General features: G+C 44.6%; 2 long non-coding RNA genes across 2 annotated transcripts in view; both read left to right on the top strand.

The window, feature by feature from the left end:
- Nucleotides 1-872: 872 nt before the first annotated feature.
- LOC149972168 (uncharacterized) overlaps nucleotides 873-15,760 on the top strand; it is a 52,567-nt gene continuing 37,679 nt past the window's right edge. Inside the window, exon 1 of the long non-coding RNA XR_016492092.1 lies at nucleotides 873-1,092. This is a non-coding gene — a long non-coding RNA (uncharacterized LOC149972168). The remainder of the gene's footprint in view (nucleotides 1,093-15,760) is intronic.
- LOC149972169 (uncharacterized) lies at nucleotides 13,047-13,631 on the top strand. The gene is made up of 3 exons (XR_016492091.1): nucleotides 13,047-13,155; nucleotides 13,336-13,409; nucleotides 13,489-13,631. It is a non-coding gene; the product is annotated as an uncharacterized LOC149972169 (long non-coding RNA).

Genomic DNA, 15,760 nt, shown 5'->3' on the forward strand with positions numbered 1-15,760 from the left:
ACCGTGATAAATTAACAGTCCAGCAGCCATCAGCTATGTAGCCAAGTGATTATAGGGTCCAGTGAACAGCAATAGATGGAACAGGGAAGCCGCTTGGAAGTCGTTACTACCTAGCAAGCTGGAGACACAGCGTTTAAAGTTAGCAGGCTGGGGCTAGTAGAAGCGCCCGCTCCGACGTCTACTACCTAGCAAGCTGAAGACACAGCGTTTAAAGTTAGCAGGCCGGGGCTAGTAGAAGCGCCTGCTCCGACATCTGGCAAAGGCCGGTTGAGGGCACAGCGGATGGAGTTACGTCGGCAGACCAGTTGTGGTGGAACGGCGGGGCTTCGTGTCGTCAAAGGGTCCAGGCCAGTTGGCGAAAGAAGTGTTGTGGTTGTAGTAATTTAGTTTGCTAGCTGTGAGATACGCCTGGCTCACGGCTAACTGGTGACAACTTCAGGACAGGGGTGTTAGCCACTATAGCCACACGGTAGCAGCAAGCTAGCAGCGATGATCCGATGCCAAGGTCCAGAGCTTACTGCACGGATCCGGTGGACTAGTGTAGTTCATGCAGTGTTGGGGAAGAGTCCGGAAGGCATCAGCTGTGTAGCCAAGTGATCACTGAGCGGGCCGGGAGGTGGGCCACTCTTCATCACTTCATCACAGTACTACGTCACACCAGACCAATGTCTGCCTGCTTGAATGCCAACAACTCAGATACACATTAAAACATGAAATGACCCATGGCATCGATAGGACCTCACTCTGAGATAAAATAATAGAACATTCAAAATGGGTGAATATTTCCTTTAACCATCAATCAACTACCTCCAGATATCAGTGCATCAGATCTCCCTCTCTGCTCTACTAAACTCTGCTTCCTGTCCCACATAGACTCCTCCTGTAGGGTTCATCTCAGGTCTCTGATGTTTTAGATGTTCTCATAAGGAGGCAGCATCCCTCTATAAGATCACTGAGATGAGTTGATGAGAAGCCACCTCTAATTCATGTGGAGTGGTTTGTCTGTCTCGTTCTTTCTGTCTCCTTAACAGTGAGTCAACATGATCAGAATTCTTATCTCCATCACCATGGGTTACACAGCCTGGGCTGCAGGTATTCGGATCATTGATTTTATCAACTAATAATATCCTCAATTGACTGTTTAATTCAAGTAAACGTGTTTCTCTCTCTCTCTCTCTTTCTCTCTGTCTCTCTCTCCAGGTTCTTCTCTCAGTAACCAGGTTCACCAGAGTCCTGCATCCCTGTACAAGAACCAGGGAAAGTCGGCTAAGATGGTGTGTTCACATAGTATATCAGGCTATGATCGTGTCCTCTGGTACAAGCAGTCCAACTACAGAGAATTTGTGTTTTTAGGATACATGATCGGGACATCTGGATTTCCTGAGGCTGGATTTGTTATAGAAGGAGATGCCAATGCAGGTGGTACCAGCACCTTAACCATCAATCAACTAACTCCAAATAGCAGTGCTGTGTATTACTGTGCTGCTAGTTTACACAGTGCATCAGATCTCCCTCTCTGCTCTACAAAAACCTCCTCCCTGGTGTACTGTAGACTAATCACACCTGTATTAACATCACACTGTATCTGACTCTGATTCAATGCCAAAACACTCACCAGCTGGTCTAACAGAAAGGGGAGGTTCCCTCTGATATACAGGAGACCATGATACAGTATGGTATGATATCATGTCTTTCCTGTAGGTGGAGTTACAGCTCAACTAATCCATGTGGACTCACCAGACACAGTACCATAGTAAACTATGGTGTGTAGTAAGGAGTCTGAGAGTTGAAGATACAGTCCTTTTGAATGTTCATCTGGACTCAGTGTTGAACTAAAAATCTTTCACTGTTGGATATTTTCTACCTATTAACCTGAATCTCTTGATTATTATTGGTCACAGATTAGATACAGTCTAAAATAATCTATAATTCCATATATTTCCTGAATGACTACAGTAGTTATAACAAACAGGTCTCTCTCTCCTCTTCTGTAACAGGTGAACTGCACTGTTCCAGCGTTCTTCAGTCTCCATCTTCAGCATTTCAGAGTTCTGGAGAAACTGCTGTCCTGTGCTGTTCACACAATCTCCCCAGCTACAACACCATACTGTGGTATCAGCAGGTGGAACACACTCTCCCCAGCTACAACACCATACTATGGTATCAGCAGGTGGAACACACTCTCCCCAGCTACAACACCATACTGTGGTATCAGCAGGTGGAACACACTCTTCCCAGCTACAACACCATACTGTGGTATCAGCAGGTAGAACACACTCTCCCCAGCTACAACACCATACTGTGGTATCAGCAGGTAGAACACACTCTCCCCAGCTACAACACCATACTGTGGTATCAGCAGGTAGAACACACTCTCCCCAGCTACAACACCATACTGTGGTATCAGCAGGGGGAACACACTCTCCCCAGCTACAACACCATACTGTGGTATCAGCAGGTAGAAAACACTGTCCCCAGCTACAACACCATACTGTGGTATCAGCAGGGGGAACACACTCTCCCCAGCTACAACACCATACTGTGGTATCAGCAGGTAGAAAACACTCTCCCCAGCTACATCACCATACTGTGTTATCAGCAGTGTCAGTGTCCATGCCCCCTGCCAGCCACAGGAGTCACTAAAGAGTGATGGGACAAGGACATCCCGGCCGACCAAACCCTTCCCTTACTCAGACTACTCCAATTGTGAATCGCTTCATGGGTGTCCTGGTGGCGGCACAGGTCTTGAACCAGCATCTGTAGCAACACAATTTGCAATGCAGTGTTTTTGACTACCACGCCACTCAGGAGGCTCCATCCACAAAGATCTTAATAACCTCTTGAAGCTAGGGGGCACTATTTTTAAGTTTGGAAAAATAACGTTCCCAAAGTAAACGGCCTATTTCTCAGGACCAGATGCGAGAATATGCATATAATTGACAGATTAGGTTAGAAAACACTCTAAAGTTTCCAAAACTATACATTTTTTGTCTGTGATTTAAACAAAACTGATATTGCAGGCTAAAACCTGAGGGAAATCCAATCAGGAAGTGCCCCTGTTTTTGAAACCTCTCTGTTCTTAAGCAACCCTATTGCCCATTTAAAGGGATATCAACCAGATTCCTTTTTCTATGGCTTCCCTGAGGTGTCAACAGCCTTTAGACATAGTTTCAGGCTTTTATTTTGAAGAATGAGTGTGAACGACCACATTGCGTAAGTGGATAGGTGGGGGCTCTCAGAGTGATTTGTGCGCAAAAGAGAAAGGCGGCCATTGTTACTCCATGTCCTAGTGAAAAGCCAACTGTCCCGGTTGATATATTATCGAAGATATATTTGAAAAACACCCTGGGGATTGATTATAAAAAATGTTTGACATTTTTCTGTGGACATTATGGATATCATTTGGAATTTTTGTCTGCGTTGTCGTGACCGCTCTTTCCGGTGGATTCCTGGGCATAACGCACCAAACTAACAGAGGTATTTGGATATAAAAAATATCTTTATGGAACAAAAGGAACATTTGTTGTCATTTGTTGTCTAACTGGTAGTCTCGTGAGTGAAAACATCCGAAGATCATCAAAGGTAAACAATTAATTTGATAGCTTTTCTGATTTTCGTGACCAAGTTACCTGGTGCTAAGTGTACTTATTGTTTTGTCAAGGAATCGATAAACTTACACAAACGCTTGGATTGCTTTCGCTGTAAAGCATCATTTCAAAATCTGGGACGACAGGTGGATAACAAAAGGCTAAGCTGTGTTTTGCAATATTGCGCTTGTGATTTCATGAATATGAATATGTTCTAGTAATATTATTTGACTGTGGCGCTATGCTATTCAGCGTTGCTGATGATAATTATACCGGATCCGGGATGGGTGGTTTAGAGAGGTTTTAATGTTTATCAATTGTCATGCACAAAAGTATCAAAATACTAAAATACTACACAGGCCTCTTAAAGAATTTCACTTAAATGTTAATTGTATATTTTGATCACAGATACAATGAGAAAATATGGAAAATTCAATAATGAAATGTTAATTATATAAATCAGCCCATATAATCATCTGTCAGAGAGTTGCCACAATCAGCCCGAGCCCCATGTAATACATTTGGGCCAGATAACTCTCCCCGGAATCGGCCTGTGTCAGGTGTCAGTTGTGCAGAGGTGAGAATGGAGTCAGGCGCAGGACACAGAACTGAGTAAAATAACGTAATTTACTCGGGAAAAAATAATCATTGAGTAAATCCACGCAGGGATCACAATCCCATTTATTTATTTATTTTTCACGTTTATTTAAGCTAGTTGAGAACAAGTTCTCATTTACAACTGCGACCTGGCCAAGATAAAGCATAGCAGTGTGAACAGACAACAACACAGAGTTACACATGGAATAAGCAATTACAAGTCAATAACACAGTATAATTTTTCTTTAAAGAGACTATATACATTGTGTTCAAAAGGCATGAGGAGGTAGGCGAATAATTAAAAATGTTCAGATTAACACTGGAGTGATAAATGATCAGATGGTCATGTACAGGTAGAGATACTGGTGTGCAAAAGAGCAGAAAAGTAAATAAATATAAACAGTATGGGGATGAGGTAGGTAAATTGGGTGGGCTATTTACCTATGGACTATGTACAGCTGCAGCGATCGGTTAGCTGCTCAGATAGCAGAGGTTTGAAGTTGGTGAGGGAGATAAAAGTCTCCAACTTCAGCGATTTTTGCAATTCGTTCCAGTCACAGGCAGCAGAGAACTGGAACGAAAGGCGGCCAAATGAGGTGTTGGCTTTAGGGATGATCAGTGAGATACACCTGCTGGAGCGAGTGCTACTGGTGGGTGTTGCCATCGTGACCAGTGAGCTGAGATAAGGCGGAGCTTTACCTAGCATGGACTTGTAGATGACCTGGAGCCAGTGGGTCTGGCGACGAATATGTAGCGAGGGCCAGCCGACTAGAGCATACAAGTCGCAGTGGTGGGTGGTATAAGGTGCTTTAGTAACAAAACGGATTGCACTGTGATAAACTGCATCCAGTTTGCTGAGTAGAGTATTGGAAGCTATTTTGTAGATGACATCGCCGAAGTCGAGGATCGGTAGGATAGTCAGTTTTACTAGGGTAAGTTTGGCGGCATGAGTGAAGGAGGCTATGTTGCGAAATAGAAAGCCGACTCTAGATTTGATTTAGATTGGAGCTGTTTGATATGAGTCTGGAAGGAGAGTTTACAGACTAGCCAGACACCTAGGTACTTATAGATGTCCACATATTCTAGGTCGGAACCATCCAGGGTGGTGATGCTAGTCGGGCATGCGGGTGCAGGCAGCGAACGGTTGAAAAGCATGCATTTGGTTTTACTAGCGTTTAAGAGCAGTTGGAGGCCACGGAAGGAGTGTTGAATGGCATTGAAGCTCGTTTGGAGGTTAGATAGCACAGTGTCCAAGGAATGACCAGAAGTATACAGAATGGTGTCGTCTGCGTAGAGGTAGATCAGGGAATCGCCCGCAGCAAGAGCAACATCATTAATATATACAGAGAAAAGAGTCGGCCCGAGAATTGAACCCTGTGGCACCCCCATAGAGACTGCCAGAGGACCGGACAACATGCCCTCCGATTTGACACACTGAACTGTCTGCAAAGTAGTTGGTGAACCAGGCAAGGCTGTCATTAGAAAAACCGAGGCTACTGAGTCTGCCGATAAGAATATGGTGATTGGAAGAGTCGAAAGCCTTGGCCAGGTCGATGAAGACGGCTGCACAGTTCTGTCTTTTATCGATGGTGGTTATGATATCGTTTAGAACCTTGAGCGTGGCTGAGGTGCACCCGTGACCGGCTCGGAAACCAGATTGCACAGCGGAGAAGTTACGGTGGGATTCAAGATGGTCAGTGATCTGTTTGTTGACTTGGCTTTCGAAGACCTTAGATAGGCAGGGCAGGATGGATATAGGTCTGTAACAGTTTGGGTCCAGGGTGTCTCCCCCTTTGAAGAGGGGGATGACTGCGGCAGCTTTCCAATCCTTGAGGTTGAACAGGCTGGTAATAGGGGTTGCGACAATGGCGGCGGAGAGTTTCAGAAATAGAGGGTCCGGATTGTCAAGCCCAGCTGATTTGTACGGGTCTAGGTTTTGCAGCTCTTTCAGAACATCTGATATCTGGATTTGGGTAAAGGAGAAGCTGGAGAGGATTGGGCGAGTAGCTGCGGGGGGGGGGCGGAGCTGTTGGCCGAGTAGCCAGGAGGAAGGCATGGCCAGCCGTTGAGAAATGCTTGTTGAAGTTTAAAAAAATAAAAAAATAATAAAGAGCTGATGGCAGCCCAAACTCGGTCCACTTGACGTCGACCGAGTCTGACTCTCGGCTGGAATTGGCGCAGATCCACCGTGCTACACTATTGGGATTCCTATCTCTTTTCTCTAATATCTTTGGCAACGCTGTTTCAGCTGTTATGCTTGTTTTAGATGTTTTAAATTGCCTAGGTGATCAAAATAATTGTGCTGCCATATTTCTAGACTTTTCCAAGACATTCAACACCATTAACCAATCCCTACTCATTCAAAAACTGTCTGAAATGGGCCTGGACAATGAGTCTTGCAAATGGTTTAAGAACTATCTGACAGACAGGACACAACGTGTGCGTTCTGATGGTGTTGAGTTGAGTCTAGTTTCCTGGATATTAGGTGTACCACAGGGGTTAGTATTGGGACCAGTTCTCTTTACTATTCATATTAATAATATTGGTCTTTGTATTAAATCCCTTCATATGAATCTGTATGCAGGTTATATGGTTATGTTTGCCATAGCACTGATTGCTAATTAGGGCTACGTGTCCCGGGGCAAAGCCGACAACATCCGGTGAAATTGGAGGGCGCGCAATTCAAGTAAATATTTGTAATATTAAACATTCATGAACATACAAGTGTCTTATATCATTTAAAAGCTTAACTTCTTTTTAATCTAACTGCGTTGTCAGATTCCAAAAAGATTTTATGGCGAAAGCATACCATGCAATTGTCTGTTGACGGCGCCCCACATCAACATATTTTTCAACCAGCACAAGCTTCACAAAATCACAAATAGCAAAAAAATAAATCACTTACCTCTGAAGATCTTCCTCTGTTTGCAATCCCAAGGGTCCCAGCTACAACATGAATGGTCGTTGTGTTCGATAAAATCCTTCTTTATATCCCAAAAAGTCAGTTTAGTTGGTGGCATTGATTTCAGTAATTCTCAACAGACAGACAAAGGAGTCCAAAAAGCAACAGCTAAACTTTGTCCAAACAAGTCAAATGATGTTTCTATTCATCTATCTAAAATGTTAATAAACTATAATATTTCATACGGAAAGAAGTATGTTCAATGGGAAAGGCAAATTCGTTAGCGCAACATCTGCTCGCACGCCAAAAGACTGATTTACTGAAATTCAGGAAACTAGACCCTAGCCCAGAGAGGTTTTAAGATATTGCACCGAACAAAACGTCTAAGATCTCCAACTTCAACTTCAGACCTTATATCCCAAAACCCAATTATTTTCCCCCTTAATTTCCCCAATAGCAATGGTCAACAAACCAGAGGTAGAAAATGCTGACTCATTTCCGTGTTTTAGGAATACAAGCTGGCGAGCTCTATAGGATACAATACAATCTGTAAAGAGCTGATGGTCTCATCATGGACTGTAGGGGTACCTCTAACTTTAATAATGTGAATGTCTCTACAGTCTGAACCACTAATTAGCATGATGTATTCAGATCATCAGTCCCTCCCACTTCACTGACATGTTGAATATGGTGGAACCTGCCGTGGTCTACTGATTGTCATCTATTCATCTATGTGACACTCCTCTTGTTTTATATACATTCATACCAGACTCTTTCCAGCACTCTCACATATAACGTGATCAAACATGTTCACATTTCTCTTCACTGTTACTGTCTCACTGCTCTGTGCTGCAGGTACAGTTTCATAATGTTTCATTTATTTAACCAGGAAAGTTAAGAACAAAATTCTTATTTACAATAACTACTCTAGTTATATATATTGATGTTTCCAAGCATATGTTCCTGAGTCTTGATGTATTCAGGTCTAACTGTTCCTATCTCTGTTGATTTCATTCTCAATGTGTCCTTACAGGTCTTGTTGAGGGGAGTGAAGTCACTCAGACACCCACCATACTCTGGAAACTGAAAGACAGTGATGCTCAGATGAACTGCAGTCACACTAAGGGAGCTAACTACAACCAGATGTACTGGTACAGACAGCTTCCAGGAGAGGGAATGAAGCAGGTAGTTTACACAAGTAGTTACAGCGATCCAGAATATGGAGACTTCAGGGAAGACAAATATCCAACTGTTAAGGCTGTAGCTGAGAGTGGATCTTTTACAGTGAAGAAGTTGGAGACAGGAGACAGTGGCATGTACTTCTGTGCTGTGAGTCAACACAGTGATACAGACAACAAGTACAGCTGCACACAAACCCCAGTATTTCAACAGGATGTAATATAATATGTAAAGAGATGGTTTCATCACATACTGTAGGGGGACCTCTAACTCTAGTTCTTCTAATGTCTGATGGTCTCATCACATACTGTAGGGGGACCTCTAACTCTAGTTCTTCTAATGTCTGATGGTCTCATCACATACTGTAGGGGGACCTCTAACTCTAGTTCTTCTAATGTCTGATGGTCTCATCACATACTGTAGGGGGACCTCTAACTCTAGTTCTTCTAATGTCTGATGGTCTCATCACATACTGTAGGGGGACCTCTAACTCTAGTTCTTCTAATGTCTGATGGTCTCCTCACATACTGTAGGGGGACCTCTAACTCTAGTTCTTCTAATGTCTGATGGTCTCATCACATACTGTAGGGGGACCTCTAACTCTAGTTCTTCTAATGTCTGATGGTCTCATCACATACTGTAGGGGGACCTCTAACTCTAGTTGTTCTAATGTCTGATGGGTTCATTGTCATGATCATGTAATCAGTCATGTTCACAGTGAGGTCCTATGAGCAAGCTTTACAGTACAGGCTTCCTGACACTCCCTCTAACACTGTCACTATCCACCACCCTGAAGGAAACATGCTACTACAACAGCCAATCTCCTTTCACCTCAGAGCTTCATCCAGGAGACACTCATATCAAATCATCATCGTCTTCCTCAGCATATTCATCATCTTCATCATTATCTTCAGAGTTCTGATTCACCTGGCAGCTCTACCACTCTGGGTGACAGGTATTACATCACTTAAGATGAGAAGCCTAACGATACTACGAATGTCATCAACCTGAATAAAATATCCTTTCTCTTGCTCCATATTTCTCACCTTCTCTCCTCTCTCCGTCTCTTCTCTCTTTCTCTGTCACCTTCTCTCCCCTCTCTCTCCCTCCCTCGCTATGTCCACAGGGCAGTTGTTTAGCAGCATGCTTCATCAGAGGCCTGTGGCACAAACAGAAGGTCCTGAAGGAGACGTTTAACTCACCTGCAGCCATACGATCCCTAACTACTGCGTAATACTCTGGTACAAACAGTCAGCAGGAGACACTGCTATAAAACTCATTGGTTATGCAAATTACAAGTCAATAACCATGGAGAAATCATTTGAAAAGCACTTCAATGTGAGTGGAGACGGTGGGAAAGAGGCTTATCTTCATCTAGTGAGTCTGAGAGGACCTGAACACAGTGCAGTTTATTACTGTGCAGCCAGCCAACACAGTGATGTAGCCTTCCTCCTGTTCTCTACTAAAACCCTGTCTGATGGTAATATTAGACCACGGCTCAGAACACCTGCATCTGAGGTTTGACTTTGACTCAGTGCCAATGAATAAACACAGATGGATGATGGCATAAGGTGATATCTGTCCTGGTACAGTATACCAGTATTTACAGTTTAGTGTCACCACTCATTAACATGCATTATTCAATGTTACAATGTCAAATTCCATTACTCCATTTCTGTCTATATAAAAAGACAAATCCTTTAATGATGTAGATACCGGTATGTTCCACAATACACCTTCAAGTTGAACAGGAGACCTGTAGGTGAACAAGGGATCTGCTTGAATATCAACACAAGTTCTGACGTCAAAGTGATGTCATTTCCTTCCCCTCCGGCAGCTCAGTTCAGCTCCCCTTCTCTATTGACTTATTCTCCTCCCCCCCTATGGGCTCTGGTCTAAAGTAGTGCACTAGAAAGGGAATAGGGTGCCATTTGGGATACTGACATACATTTGACACTCCCACTAGATGACATGACATCTCTGACTATCTGAAAACCCTTTCTCCTTGTCCATGTGACTCTTCTCTCCAGAACCATCAACATGATCAAGCTTCTCATACATGTAGCAACTCTACCACTATGGGTGACAGGTACTAAATCCCTCATGAAAGATAGATTTACTACTGAAATATATTGCTGTCAATATGCTGAGTAATACTGTATATTTCATATGGTCTGTTTTCATCCACAGGGCTGTCACAAACAGACAAAGTTCACCAGACTCCTACTGCAATACTAACAGGACCTGAAGACAAAGTTAATCTCACCTGCAGCCACACTGTTTCAAGCTACAACATGATACTGTGGTACCAACAGTCAGCCCAAAACACTGCTCTGAAACTCATTGGGTATGTGAGATTCACCAGTCCAACGGTGGAAGATTCCTTTAAAGGGCGTTTTGATGTCAGTGGAGATGCTGCAGCTAATAAAATGGCGTATCTACATTTTCCCAAAGTGACAGAAGCTGAAGACAGTGCAGTGTATTTCTGTGCTGCTAGTGAAGCACAGTGTTTCACTATACCCTCTCTCCTCTACAAAAACCCTCTCTGATCCTCTCATATAATACTGACTACAGCTCTATACACCTGCACCTGTCTTCAACCACTTCAACAACACTTTGCTATGAACCATTAGATATCAGACAGATGGTAATGATACTGTTATAAGTGGCTAGTTTAGATGGTTTAGATGCACTTCCTCAGTTCTCCACCAGGAGGGAGTGTTTCTCAACACACATTTAGAAGATGCTGTATCGTGGCACTTTATGGGCCCCGGTCAAAGTTAGTGCACTATATAGGGAATAGGGTGTCACTTGGGACAGTATGGGTGCCTGGACCAGGGCCGTTGGTATGGGAGGGCCCTACGGGGCCTGAGGCAGGGCCAGTGGAATGGGAGGGCCTTAGGGTGTCTGAGACAGGGCCGGTGGTGTTGGAGGGCTCTAGGTGGCCTGGGCTATGAAATGTGGTATGAGAGGGACCTAGGGAGACTGGGCCAGGGAATGTGGTATGGGAGGGCCCTCATACTTTCTCTGTCCAGACATGATCAGATACAAGGGCTACATACTGTATTGAGTGACTGAGCATGGGTGAATGAGTGTGAGTGTATATGTGTATGTGATGTGTCTCAGTATCAGTGTGTGTGGCTGAGTGGTAGAGACCTGAGGACGGCTGAGTAGTAGAGACCTGAGGATGGCTGAGTGGTAGAGCCCTGAGGATGGCTGAGTGGTAGAGACCTGAGGATGGCTGAGTGATGGGGACCTGAGGATGGCTGAGTGGTAGAGACCTGAGGATGGCTGAGTGGTAGAGCCCTGAGGATGGCTGAGTGGTGGGGACCTGAGGATGCCTGAGTGGTGGGGACCTGAGGATGGCTGAGTGGTAGAGCTCTGAGGATGGCTGAGTGGTGGACACCTGAGGATGGCTGAGTGGTGGAGACCTTAGGATGGCTGAGTGGTAGAGACCTGGGGATGGCTGTGAGGTAGAGACCTGAGGATGGCTGAGTGGTGGAGATCTGAGAATGGCTGGGAGGTGGGACAAAGGAGGTATCAGAGGCATGATGAGTGGGAATAGGGGCTTTGCGTAAACTAAAACAATGATAACTATCCTAAACGACAATTTTCAAGACATTTTGACATTTGAGAGAGACATAATGGGAGGCATAAAGCAATCACAGGAGTTGATTGGGAGAGCTAGCTAAGACAACAACGGGTAAGACAACAGCAGCTAATCAGCTAAGACAACAACAACAGGTAAAATGGAGATGAAAGAGCAGAGAGGGTCAGTTAACTACACACAGGGCCTGAGTTGGAGGCTGGGGCCGACAGACAGGGGCCGACAGATAGACAACAGATAAACAAAATGGAGTACCGTGATAAATGAACAGTCCAGCAGCCATCAGCTATGTAGCCAAGTGATTATAGGGTCCAGTGAACAGCAATAGATGGAACAGGGAAGCCGCTTGGAAGTCGTTACTACCTAGCAAGCTGGAGACACAGCGTTTAAAGTTAGCAGGCTGGGGCTAGTAGAAGCGCCTGCTCCGACGTCTACTACCTAGCAAGCTGAAGACACAGCGTTTAAAGTTAGCAGGCCGGGGCTAGTAGAAGCGCCTGCTCCGACATCTGGCAAAGGCCGGTTGGGGGCACAGCGGATGGAGTTACGTCGGCAGACCAGTTGTGGTGGAACGGCGGGGCTTCGTGTCGTCAAAGGGTCCAGGCCAGTTGGCGAAAGAAGTGTTGTGGTTGTAGTAATTTAGTTTGCTAGCTGTGAGATACGCCTGGCTCACGGCTAACTGGTGACAACTTCAGGACAGGGGTGTTAGCCACTATAGCCACTCGGTAGCAGCAAGCTAGCAGCGATGATCCGATGCAAAGGTCCAGAGCTTACTGCACGGATCCGGTGGACTAGTGTAGTTCATGCAGTGTTGGGGAAGAGTCCGGAAGGCATCAGCTGTGTAGCCAAGTGATCACTGAGTGGGCCGGGAGGTGGGCCACTCTTCATCACTTCATCACAGTACTATGTCACACCAGACCAATGTCTGCCTGTTTGAATGCCAACAACTCAGATACACATTAAGACATGAAATGACCCATGGCATCGATAGGACCTCACTCTGAGATAAAATAATAGAACATTCAAAATGGGTGAATATTTCCTTTAACCATCAATCAACCACCTCCAGATATCAGTGCATCAGATCTCCCTCTCTGCTCTACTAAACTCTGCTTCCTGTCCCACATAGACTCCTCCTGCAGGGTTCATCTCAGGTCTCTGATGTTTTAGATGTTCTCATAAGGAGGCAGCATCCCTCTATAAGATCACTGAGATGAGTTGATGAGAAGACTACTCTAATTCATGTGGAGTGGTTTGTCTGTCTCGTTCTTTCTGTCTCCTTAACAGTGAGTCAACATGATCAGAATTCTTATCTCCATAACCATGGGTTACACAGCCTGGGCTGCAGGTATTCAGATCATTGATTTCATCAACTAAAATTATCCTCAATTGATTGTTTAATTCAAGTAAACGTGTTTGTCTCTCTCTCTCTCTTTCTCTCTCTTTCTCTCTGTCTCTCTCTCCAGGTTCTTCTCTCAGTAACCAGGTTCACCAGAGTCCTGCATCCCTGTACAAGAACCAGGGAAAGTCGGCTAAGATGGTGTGTTCACATAGTATATCAGGCTATGATCGTGTCCTCTGGTACAAGCAGTCCAACTACAGAGAATTTGTGTTTTTAGGATACATGATTGGGACATCTGGATTTCCTGAGGCTGGATTTGTTATAGAAGGAGATGCCAATGCAGGTGGTACCAGCACCTTAACCATCAATCAACTAACTCCAAATAGTAGTGCTGTGTATTACTGTGCTGCTAGTTTACACAGTGCATCAGATCTCCCTCTCTGCTCTACAAAAACCTCCTCCCTGGTGTACTGTAGACTAATCACACCTGTATTAACATCACACTGTATCTGACTCTGATTCAATGCCAAAACACTCACCAGCTGGTCTAACAGAAAGGGGAGGTTCCCTCTGATATACAGGAGACCATGATACAGTATGGTATGATATCATGTCTTTCCTGTAGGTGGAGTTACAGCTCAACTAATCCATGTGGACTCACCAGACACAGTACCACAGTAAACTATGGTGTGTAGTAAGGAGTCTGAGAGTTGAAGATCCATGTCCTTTTGAATGTTCATCTGGACTCAGTGTTGAACTAAAAATCTTTCACTGTTGGATATTTTCTACCTATTAACCTGAATCTCTTGATTATTCTTGGTCACAGATTAGATACAATCTAAAATAATATATAATTCCATATATTTCCTGAATGACTACAGTAGTTATAACAAACAGGTCTCTCTCTCCTCTTCTGTAACAGGTGAACTGCACTGTTCTAGCATTCTTCAGTCTCCATCTTCAGCATTTCAGAGTTCTGGAGAAACTGCTGTCCTGTGCTGTTCACACACTCTCCCCAGCTACAACATCATACTGTGGTATCAGCAGGTAGAACACACTCTCCCCAGCTACAACATCATACTGTGGTATCAGCAGGTGGAACACACTCTCCCCAGCTACAACACCATACTGTGGTATCAGCAGGTAGAACACACTCTCGCCAGCTACAACACCATACTGTGGTATCAGCAGGGGGAACACACTCTCCCCAGCTACAACACCATACTGTGGTATCAGCAGGTAGAAAACACTCTCCCCAGCTACAACACCATACTGTGGTATCAGCAGGGGGAACACACTCTCCCCAGCTACAACACCATACTGTGGTATCAGCAGGGGGAACACACTCTCCCCAGCTACAACACCATACTGTGGTATCAGCAGGGGGAACACACTCTCCCCAGCTACAACACCATACTGTGGTATCAGCAGGTAGAAAACACTCTCCCCAGCTACAACACCATACTGTGGTATCAGCAGGTGGAACACACTCTCCCCAGCTACAGCACCATACTGTGGTATCAGCAGGGGGAACACACTCTCCTCAGCTACAACACCATACTGTGGTATCAGCAGGGGGAACACACTCTCCTCAGCTACAACACCATACTGTGGTATCAGCAGGGGGAACACACTCTCCTCAGCTACAACACCATACTGTGGTATCAGCAGGTGGAACACACTCTCCCCAGCTACAACACCATACTGTGGTATCAGCAGGTAGAAAACACTCTCCCCAGCTACAACACCATACTGTGGTATCAGCAGGTAGAAAACACTCTCCCCAGCTACATCACAGTGTCAGTGTCCATGCCCCCTGCCAGCCACAGGAGTTACTAAAGAGTGATGGGACAAGTACATCCCGGCCGACCAAACCCTTCCCTAACTCAGACGACTCCAATTGTGAATCGCTTCATGGGTGTCCTGGTGGCAGCACAGGTCTTGAACCAGCATCTGTAGCAACACAATTTGCAATGCAGTGTTTTTGACTACCACGCCACTCAGGAGGCTCCATCCACAAAGATCTTAATAACCTCTTGAAGCTAGGGGGCACTATTTTTAAGTTTTGGAAAAATAATGTTCCCAAAGTAAACGGCCTATTTCTTAGGACCAGATGCGAGAATATGCATATAATTGACAGATTAGGTTAGAAAACACTCTAAAGTTTCCAAAACTATACATTTTTTGTTTAAACAAAACTGATATTGCAGGCTAAAACCTAAGGGAAATCCAATCAGGAAGTGCCCCTGTTTTTGAAACCTCTCTGTTCTTAAGCAACCCTATTGCCCATTTAAAGGGATATCAACCAGATTCCTTTTTCTATGGCTTCCCTGAGGTGTCAACAGCCTTTAGACATAGTTTCAGGCTTTTATTTTGAAGAATGAGTGTGAACGACCACATTGCGTAAGTGGATAGGTGGGGGCTCTCAGAGTGATTTGTGCGCAAAAGAGAAAGGCGGCCATTGTTACTCCATGTCCTAGTGAAAAGCCAACTGTCCCGGTTGATATATTATCGAAGATATATTTGAAAAACACCCTGGGGATTGATTA

Source organism: Oncorhynchus mykiss, chromosome 25 (genome assembly GCF_057628025.1).
Source record: "Oncorhynchus mykiss isolate SJ-2025 chromosome 25, ASM5762802v1, whole genome shotgun sequence".
NCBI classification, from domain to species: Eukaryota; Metazoa; Chordata; class Actinopteri; order Salmoniformes; family Salmonidae; genus Oncorhynchus; species Oncorhynchus mykiss.